Raw genomic sequence first — 9,061 nt, forward strand, 5'->3', positions numbered from 1 at the left:
AACAAAGACATCCATGATTCTGGGTTAGTATTTATTCGTGCTTTTGTAATTTACAGGTGACATACCTCTTACTAAATTAAGATCACAGGTAATATTACTCTGATGGCTCTACAATAACTGAAAGCAAACAATAAAGCAATATATACATATATTCAAAATCCCATTGTGGAAATTCCCTTTTTAAAAAGTATTGCATTTGTAAATAAAACATTATTTAATGTCCATAAGTATGTTCGATACAAAAATTGTTACCATGGAAATTGCTCCAATTACCGATTCTTGAATAGCAGCTTGTAAGATACAGCTCTGATATTTCCTTCTGCCTGCCTCCTTGTAAAGAAATGACAATACAATTAACAGATTTTTTTCCATTTGGATATTAAATGATCGCACATTTTTTTTTACAAACTTTTAATAGGCTTATAAACACATCTGTTAAAGCTTTGGTCAGTTGTAATTCTTGTATTTTTTCCAAATAAAAAAAAAGCAAAGCAGACAGCAAAATAAGTTCAGTTCTAATGATAAGTTCCATAATGGTATGACTCATTTATCAGTGAAACCATATAGAGCCTTATTTTCAATAACACAGTATTTTTTCTTGGCTCGGCTATTAACCGTGTCTGGCCAGAATGTAAGTCACTCGGAGTTCAGTTTCAGTTCAGCTAACTGTCGGATAGAGAGCGGACCTAAATGCAACAAAAACAAAGTCACGAGGCCTCTGAATCTGTAATGGCCACATAACAACCCCTCACCAAGCGGTGTCAAACGAGAGGCAGTTCTGGTGATTTGCATGTGTCGTGTTTAACCAACAGTTTTCTGTCTGTACACCTTCTATGCATTATGGATGAGGCACAAGCTGAACAACAAGCTCTGCCTTTGTTCTGCCTGATGCTCCAGTTACATCACAGGAAAAGCCCCTCGGTCCTGTGACGGCACTGACTGCATGAGACACGGAGCCGCTGGGCGAGGCGTTGTTTGGACCTGTTGCTTCTTCACTTTGTTATATACTTATTTATGTGAGCAGATGTAGATACAGACATATACAACATACACCAGAGGTAACTGCTGAAAAATTCTGCTCATCCAATTTTTGTTTAAGCAGGTTGTTTATCAGGATTCTGTGTCACTTATAAAACTTCTTTTGTCTTCTATATACATACAATTTAATTTAAAGTCCAGAATTATCCCCTTCTCCCGCTCCTGGAAGCTCAATTATTCCATTATTCAAGCCTGATGTCTGCAGATTCATTAACTTCATGAAACTGTCAGGACCGCTCACCAGTTTTATAATCAAAGTGCTTTATTGTCATGTATGCCACACGCGTGTGACAGATGCATCAGTGCACCACCTGCTACATATAAAGAGCAGATTTTGCCTGCAGAGGTGCATTCAGGTGCTGCTCTGTAATTAAATGTGTTGCCTGCAGGGGAGCTCTGCATCTATTCACCACAGAACAAACTGGTTTATTGCACAGGTTAAATGTAGGCCCATTAACCGTTTATTTTTAACCCTACTTTATGTAAGTGGACAGCATATTAATATTTTCATTTAGAGGAATCATCTAAACACTTAAGCTCAATCGTTTGATTTGAACAGAAATTAAATACCATTAAGCAACATGCATACATTTTAATTATCCTATTTTAATTTACATCCTGTTTTCATCTAATCCCTGACAGTGCATTTCTCCCTCCCCCTCCTGTAGCTCATGTATGCTGTATGGAGTGTAATTGCCAGACTTTCTGCCTGTATATATCAGAGACTCAAAGTTCTCTTTGTCTCCTCTAGATTGCTTCATGTGAGAAAAAAAATGAAACTCACTCTCAGCTAATGATTTTTCCCTCTTTGAATGGTTGGAAAGTAATTCCCTATGAACTGCTCCGACCCGGGCACAGTTATTTCATTGTTCTGTCTGACCTTTCGCTAATTGAGCCTATGAAGGAGAGATGCCAACGTTACATTTTTGTGTCTCTATTCAAAGCGTACCCACCGGTGTTTCCTGACGGGGTGCAAATTCTATGACTGAAATATTGTAAGTGTCTGAAAAAAGGATTAGGTCCGAAGTCCAAGTCTGTACCATGATCAGTAAAGTTTAAATTGTGCAAATTAACAGCTGTGATAGCGCTATGCAAATATGTTTAATTTAAATGCATCCTCACCAGCAAAATTAGAGGATTGGTTGTTGGTTTAAATGCCAAAAAATGTTTTGATTTGACAAGGACTTCTTTTGGCCATGGAAATAAATAGTTTAGTATCACTAAGTAACCAGTAAATAACTACTTGGTAACAACTAAGTAACAACTAGTTAACCACTAAGTAACCACTTAGTAACCAGTAAGTAACCACTAGTTAACCACTCGGTAACAACTAAGTAACCACTAACCACTAAGTAACCACTTAGTAACCAGTAAGTAACCACTTGGTAACAACTAAGTAACAACTAGTTAACCACTAAGTAACCACTTACTAACCAGTGAGTAACCACTTGGTAACAACTAAGTAACAACTAGTTAATCACTAAGTAACCACTTAGTAACCAGTAAGTAACCACTTGGTAACAACTAAGTAACAACTAGTTAATCACTAAGTAACCACTTAGTAACCAGTAAGTAACCACTAGTTAACCACTCGGTAACAACTAAGTAACCACTAACCACTAAGTAACCACTAGTTAAAGGCTTTATATGCATTTTTTTGATCCAGCAGATGTCGCCCTTGAGCACCAGCATGAAGCATGCTAATGCTAGCGATCTTTATTATGCTCGTATCTTCACACTGCATGTAAATGTACCCAAAATGACAGTGATCTAGAAACGCAGTTAAGCAGTGAGTACAGTATGTTATTCTTCTTTTCTCTAGTCCCTCAATTAAACAACTTTTATTCGCGAGGGGATGAGTCAGCCGTTGGGCCGGCTATGTCAACATACAGAAAAAAAACTCTGAAAACATCACAGACAGTGGGACTCCGGTGTTACACCCATTGTAGACAGTCATTACTCACAGAGTTATTTTCAGAGGATATACTTGATTTCTATTACATTTAAGTGTGAAAAATCGCATATAAAGCCTTTAACCACTAAGTAACCAGTAACCACTAGTTAACCACTAGTTAACCACTAAGTAACCACTAGTTAACCACTAAGTAACTACTAGTTAACCACTAAGTAACTACTAGTTAACCACTAGTTAACCACTAAGTAACTACTAGTTAACCACTAAGTAACCACTAAGTAACCACTAGTTAACCACTAAGTAACCACTAAGTAACCACTAGTTAACCACTAAGTAACTACTAGGTAACCACTAGTTAACCACTAAGTAACTACTAGTTAACCACTAAGTAACCACTAAGTAACTACTAGTTAACCACTAGTTAACCACTAAGTAACTACTAGTTAACCACTAAGTAACTACTAGGTAACCACTAGTTAACCACTAAGTAACTACTAGTTAACCACTAAGTAACCACTAGTTAACCACTAAGTAACCACTAAGTAACCACTAGTTAACCACTAAGTAACTACTAGGTAACCATTTTATAGTAAAGTGAGGCATCATACTGGGGAGTTACTCACAGAAAATCAGTAAGCATCCCATATCCGTTAAATAATCATTAGCTACTCTAGAACGAACATGCTCCTTACTTAGTGGTTACCTTGTGGTTACTTAATGGTCAGTTTCCCATTCATTTCCCACTAACTATGCAAAATCTGTGTATCTTATTGTAAAGTGTTACCCATTTAAATATTATCATTTATATTTCAAGGCCATACTTGTAGGTTGCATAACTTGCACAATGTCACATTTTTACATTCAGAGTTTTGTTCTTGTACTTTTTCTATTACTATTTCACTGATTACCTATCCTGGTGACAGTGCCTTACCCGTCTCCTAAAATATATTCTGCTATAGTATTAAAGCATGCAGTGAAAACCATTTCCAATCCCCATAGTTAGCATTACACAGCAGAAGTCCCTCCTGCAAGCTGTTGACCTCAGCCGATTCCCCTTACAATTAAAGATCACTCAGCATGGCTATGCAACTTCTCCCACACTCTCAACAAGCAGCTGATAGCATCTTGCTGTGAAGAAGAGCGAGCAGAGTGGAGTATAATGTGTGTCTAAATGAGGGATCACTAGATCTGATGTGTTATAGTGAGGCCTAGCGACCGTCTGCGCGAGGTCTGCGTTACACTGTGCTGGAGCTCGGCAGACGAGCGGCAGAGTCTAAAAGCTCTTTGTGCCTCCAGGATCACCCCGACTCATTCTTATTCAGACATGATCAGAGGGGAGGCAGGCAACTGAGATTAGCTGCAGATCAAAGGAGCTGCCTCGCGCCAGCACTCGTGTTTGTAGGTTTAGGCAGCCCGGCGCGCCGGCGTTGTACAGTGGCAGCAGAGCGACATACTGTTTTCTGGCCTCAACTTTGCTCCGGGGGGTAGATAGAAAGAGAGTTTTCTTTTCTACAGGAGGCTGGACTAAAGCTGGAAATCTTCCAGAATTAAATAATAAAGACAACAGAGAGAATGAAAAAGGAAAACAGGAGCAGAAAACTGTTACTGTAAGCCTTTACAAAGGAACAAAGTCATATGTACTCTCAATACCATCACAATGGAAAAATGCTTCCATATGTATCGTGGTTCAGAGATAATTTGTTTGAAAATGAAATGCACTGTCTGCAGTAACTCTAGAACATGTGGCAAAGTGTTGGCCACCAAATAACCATGGAAAACAATTACTACCTTAACTACTGCCATGCTTTCTATCAGCAGTTGTTAAAGAATAAACTAACACCAAATTATTTCAATTCTGTATCTTACATTTCCTTTTAATTTACACAAACACATCACTAAAAACTTCAAAAAGCATATCTGTACTTATTAAATCAACAAGCTCAAATAAGCAGTAATCACAACTCTATTTCTCTTGTAATAATTTCAGCAAAGTTTGAGCTTTTGTAGTATGTATTACCTTTAATATCTCTCTATGCCAACTTGAGATAATATTTGATTTAATCTTTATACATATTCGAGACAGATAAGCTCCCTGCTTCAATTCGTTTGGTTTGAAACAATGGACCTAACAGAAGAGAGTGAAGATAAAATGACAGGATGGGGAGAGTTTCAAAGGTACAGCAGCAACTGCGTAAGAGCGCCCGCCGCCCTACAGAGAAAGAAAACAACGTGTTTCCTCAACTCCGCTGACCATCAAAGCCGTGGAATTCAGGGGCCGAAAAGCTAATAAGTGAGGACCATGCGGTTCCTGTAAACTGGGTCAAAGTTTCTCAGGTCCAGCCTCTTTAGGTGCATACCAACAGGACAGTAGAGATGCCCAGGCTCAAAATAAAGGGCAGAGGGGTGCATGTATATGCTTCGACTTGTGTCTATATATGTTTGATTTCCGGTGTTTGGGTTGTTGAAGGGATGCAAAATGAAACCAGAAATAACCCTCTGTGTGAGGGTTTCAAATTCAGGAATAATATTAATTCTCCTCTTATTTTATCCAAAAGCTACAGTAGGATAAAAAGTTTAAGGAAAGTTTCCAGCAGTCATTCACCACTCATTAACATCAAACAAAGCCTTACTTTAGGATAAATTCCACTCGGTTGTTCTGGGACAAGAGCCCCGATGTAAAACCTTTTCTTTGGTTGGGAGTAAATCCTATCTCATTAATAAATATGACAACACTTCCTCCTTTCTTTCAAAACTTTGCCCGATGTGTCTTACTTAAACAGCAAACTGTGTGACACTTATTGCTAGTGAAGTGTGTGTCTGCCACTTAGGTAGCTACCTCGAGGGAGTGAGTCATTTCCAGAGCAAACAGCCTGTTAAGGCCACGCTCCTTTCTCCCACTGATGATTCCAGATAGTGCAGCGAGATGTTCTGCGCAATTACCCTTTAAAGTACCAGTAACCTAAACTGACTGTGAAGAATTAGAAACAGAGAAACAGCAGAAAATAAAGCTCCACTTTAGGACCTTAACCATTTGTCTTGCCTTGGAGGAAGATAAATGCAGACTGTTAAAAGTTAAACACACACACACACACACACAGCTCCAGGAGCCTCGGTGTGCTCCTCTGTCAGAGCTCCACAGAGGTGATTGGCAACAGCTGGGATGTGACTGTAAGACTTTCACTGCTGTCTTTCTACTTTGTGAAGAGCAGCAAACTTAAAGTAAACATCTATTAAGTGTTTCATCTAGCCACTGTGTAGTTTTTTTCATCATAGGACTGCATGACAAAGACATCATTCATAGATTCAGAGAGGCTTTAATGAAACAATTAGGTGACGGCACTTCAAAATAAATTTCCAAGTGGATCAAATTGAGCAACTCAAATAGCAGAATTATGTCTTAATCTGTTAAACATGTCATGACCCACTCTGCTGACTGGGTTTCCAATCCTGATGGAGAAAGTTTTTCCTTTAAAAAAAACAAAACACTGACAGAATTATATCCAGAGGAGGGAGGAAAAGGTGTTCTGTTAAAACTCACCCGTGCCGTTTCTCTGCTTCCCCAGGAAGTTTACGCCCTTCAGCACCAGCTAAGGCCCAGCTCTATCAAAAAGTTCAAAAATCAAAAAAAAAAAAAAAATACAGGAGAAAGTTAACAAAAAGAAACTTTAAAAAACAAACAAATAAAGAGCCTAAAATAAATGTCCAGCATGTGATAAAGCCAGACCAGCTGGCTTTGAATAGAAACCCCTGATTTGGGTTGTGTGTTTGCCTCCCAATCTCCGTCTGAACTGTAACCAGGTCGGGTTCTTTCCAGCCACCCCCATACCCCCTCTGTCCCAAATGAATCCACCTGTTCCCATCACTCCTGGGTAAATTTAGCCTTTAAGGGATCAGTACCCCCTTCAAACACACGCGCACACACACACACACACACACACACACACACACACACACACTCACACACACACACACACACACACACACACACACACACACACACACACACACACACACACACACACAGAGCAGACCTTTGTCAGCACTGGCATATATGCCCTGGATTATTGCCCCTCCAAGAATGCTGCCATCCTCACTGTGGCTAAAAAAGACTCCCCCTCCCCTACCCCACTTCACACATCCAGAACTTCAACATGAAACCAGACAGACGGCATTCTTTTCATTAGTTTTTTCCTTTGAGATAGATGAAGGATAGAGCTGTTACAGATACAGCTCAATATCTTAAGTACAGACTTTCATTGTATTCCCTTTACCTGTCTGTAATACTTATACCATTGTTAATTAAATAGGCCAGATCTCTGAATCATGGACAAGATCTTGAATTTGATGATTCAATCTCTCACAGCTGTAAAAAATTATAAATAGTCTTTGCTGTGAAAATGTACTGCTACCGCCTTCATAACCAGCATTAAGGTAATCTATTTTGTTCATACCTAAATAATCCAATGAAAGAGATTAGCCAGCAGCGATAGCATCTAGACGGATGTCAAATGCCAGCTGCATTGGTGTACACCTACAATTTAGTAATTATAAGCTCATTTAGAGAAATATTTTGATGACTCAAATCCGCTCACAGTCTTGTTTGTACAGGGAGCCATAATGCTCAGGAAATGACATTTTAACCATTAATACCTGATAAAATCATACACGTACTTCCAAGAGAAACGTTTTCAGTTTTCCTAAGCTGCTGGCACCCTGACTTTAAAACATTTCTCCTTCTAAATGATGCATTTACAAGAATTTTAGTATCAACTAGCTTAAATCATAATACCCTCCGTTAATTTTTTAACACAGAGTCTTTGAGGGTTGGCGGAGGGTTAATGGTATTTTTTTTTAACAATTATTTCCCAGCGAGGGTCTGACACCTGATGCCAAAGTCTAATGTAAATACTGTATGATAATCCTAAATTGGCGTCTCATATTTCCCTTTTAAATCACCTAATTTGCCAATGTTGGGATTGATAATAGAAGGAAAGATGAGTAGAACATCGATTGGTATTTTCCCAGAAAACATCCAAAATAGGGAATCCACAGTGATAGCAGATAAAACTGGGATGTTCCCCTGATGATAGATAGTCCCACTGTTTTGAAAGTGTAATATATTTTGCATTGATCCCAGTGTATTGTTTACATGTTTCTTGGCATAGATAATCAACTAATCTGTTTATTTTGGGGAATTTTCTGTCACCATGACTACCTGTACCCCTATACATTGTCTGGTCCATGATGTCTGATGACATCATAGACAGGAATTCAGTGATCTTTTAGGTGTGGGTGCAGAGTGCTTGATGGATGTGTGTGGGATTTAATGTGATTATAACATCCCTAGATAAGGCAGAGAAGCACTGTCTTCGGCAAAGTAATATTTGCGTGGTGACATTATACATCTCTGTGCCTATGCCTCCTAGTCTGTTACAAGTTAAAAAATGTAGTTTTCTAAATTCATGATCTTTAATCTGTAACCAGATTTTTTTTAAAAACTGTTACAGGTTTTAAAAAAACAAATGAATGCTAGAAACGGGTTCATTTTATATTTGAATACATTCTATATTTTTTTTTTCAGCATGACTTCATGTGTCATCTGCAAAGGTATCTTAATTTGACTGCCATAGATCGATCAGTTCTGTCTCCAACCCAGTATCTGGGAAAATCACATTTTTCAAAACATCACATCATCACTCTAATGACTGCCTTTTCTGGAATAAATCTCTTATAAATCAAAATTGTGAGAGTTTAGGTTCTAATTTGAACAAGTTAAAGTTAAATTTAGAAAATTAGAAAAGCCTGTGTGGAGCCCCTGCTCGGTTCCACAGGAAAACCTGTACTGTAACTGTGTCAAAGTCAAATGCAGAACAATATTTAGCATTTCATCAAGTTTAATCTAGTTTATGCCTAACAGTTTTATGAGAGAAAGTAAGATTTACTTTTATGATAAATTCTATGAATATCATTGGGAGTTGTATATTTATTTCCTAATCTTTCTATTTCCTAATCTCTTGCTGTATTGTCCCTTGTTAATGGTACCATGAAGGGACCATGTCCGAGCACAGAGGACTAAAACCTGGCTGTCTTTTCATGAGAGGTAGGGTC

The 9,061-nt window shown here is 38.4% G+C and overlaps 1 protein-coding gene across 4 annotated transcripts in view; it reads right to left on the bottom strand.

Moving 5' to 3' along the window:
• mef2cb (myocyte enhancer factor 2cb) overlaps positions 1-6,752 on the bottom strand; it is a 71,462-nt gene extending 64,710 nt beyond the window's left edge. For 3 of the 4 annotated variants that reach the window (XM_061037921.1, XM_061037923.1, XM_061037919.1), the window contains exon 1: positions 6,492-6,752. The gene's annotated coding sequence lies outside the window, so the exon portion shown is untranslated. The remainder of the gene's footprint in view (positions 1-6,491) is intronic. The other variant, XM_061037922.1, reaches the window with a different exon arrangement.
• Between the last annotated feature and the right edge of the window lie 2,309 nt (positions 6,753-9,061).

This window comes from Labrus mixtus, chromosome 5 (assembly GCF_963584025.1).
Source record: "Labrus mixtus chromosome 5, fLabMix1.1, whole genome shotgun sequence".
Classification (NCBI taxonomy): domain Eukaryota; kingdom Metazoa; phylum Chordata; class Actinopteri; order Labriformes; family Labridae; genus Labrus; species Labrus mixtus.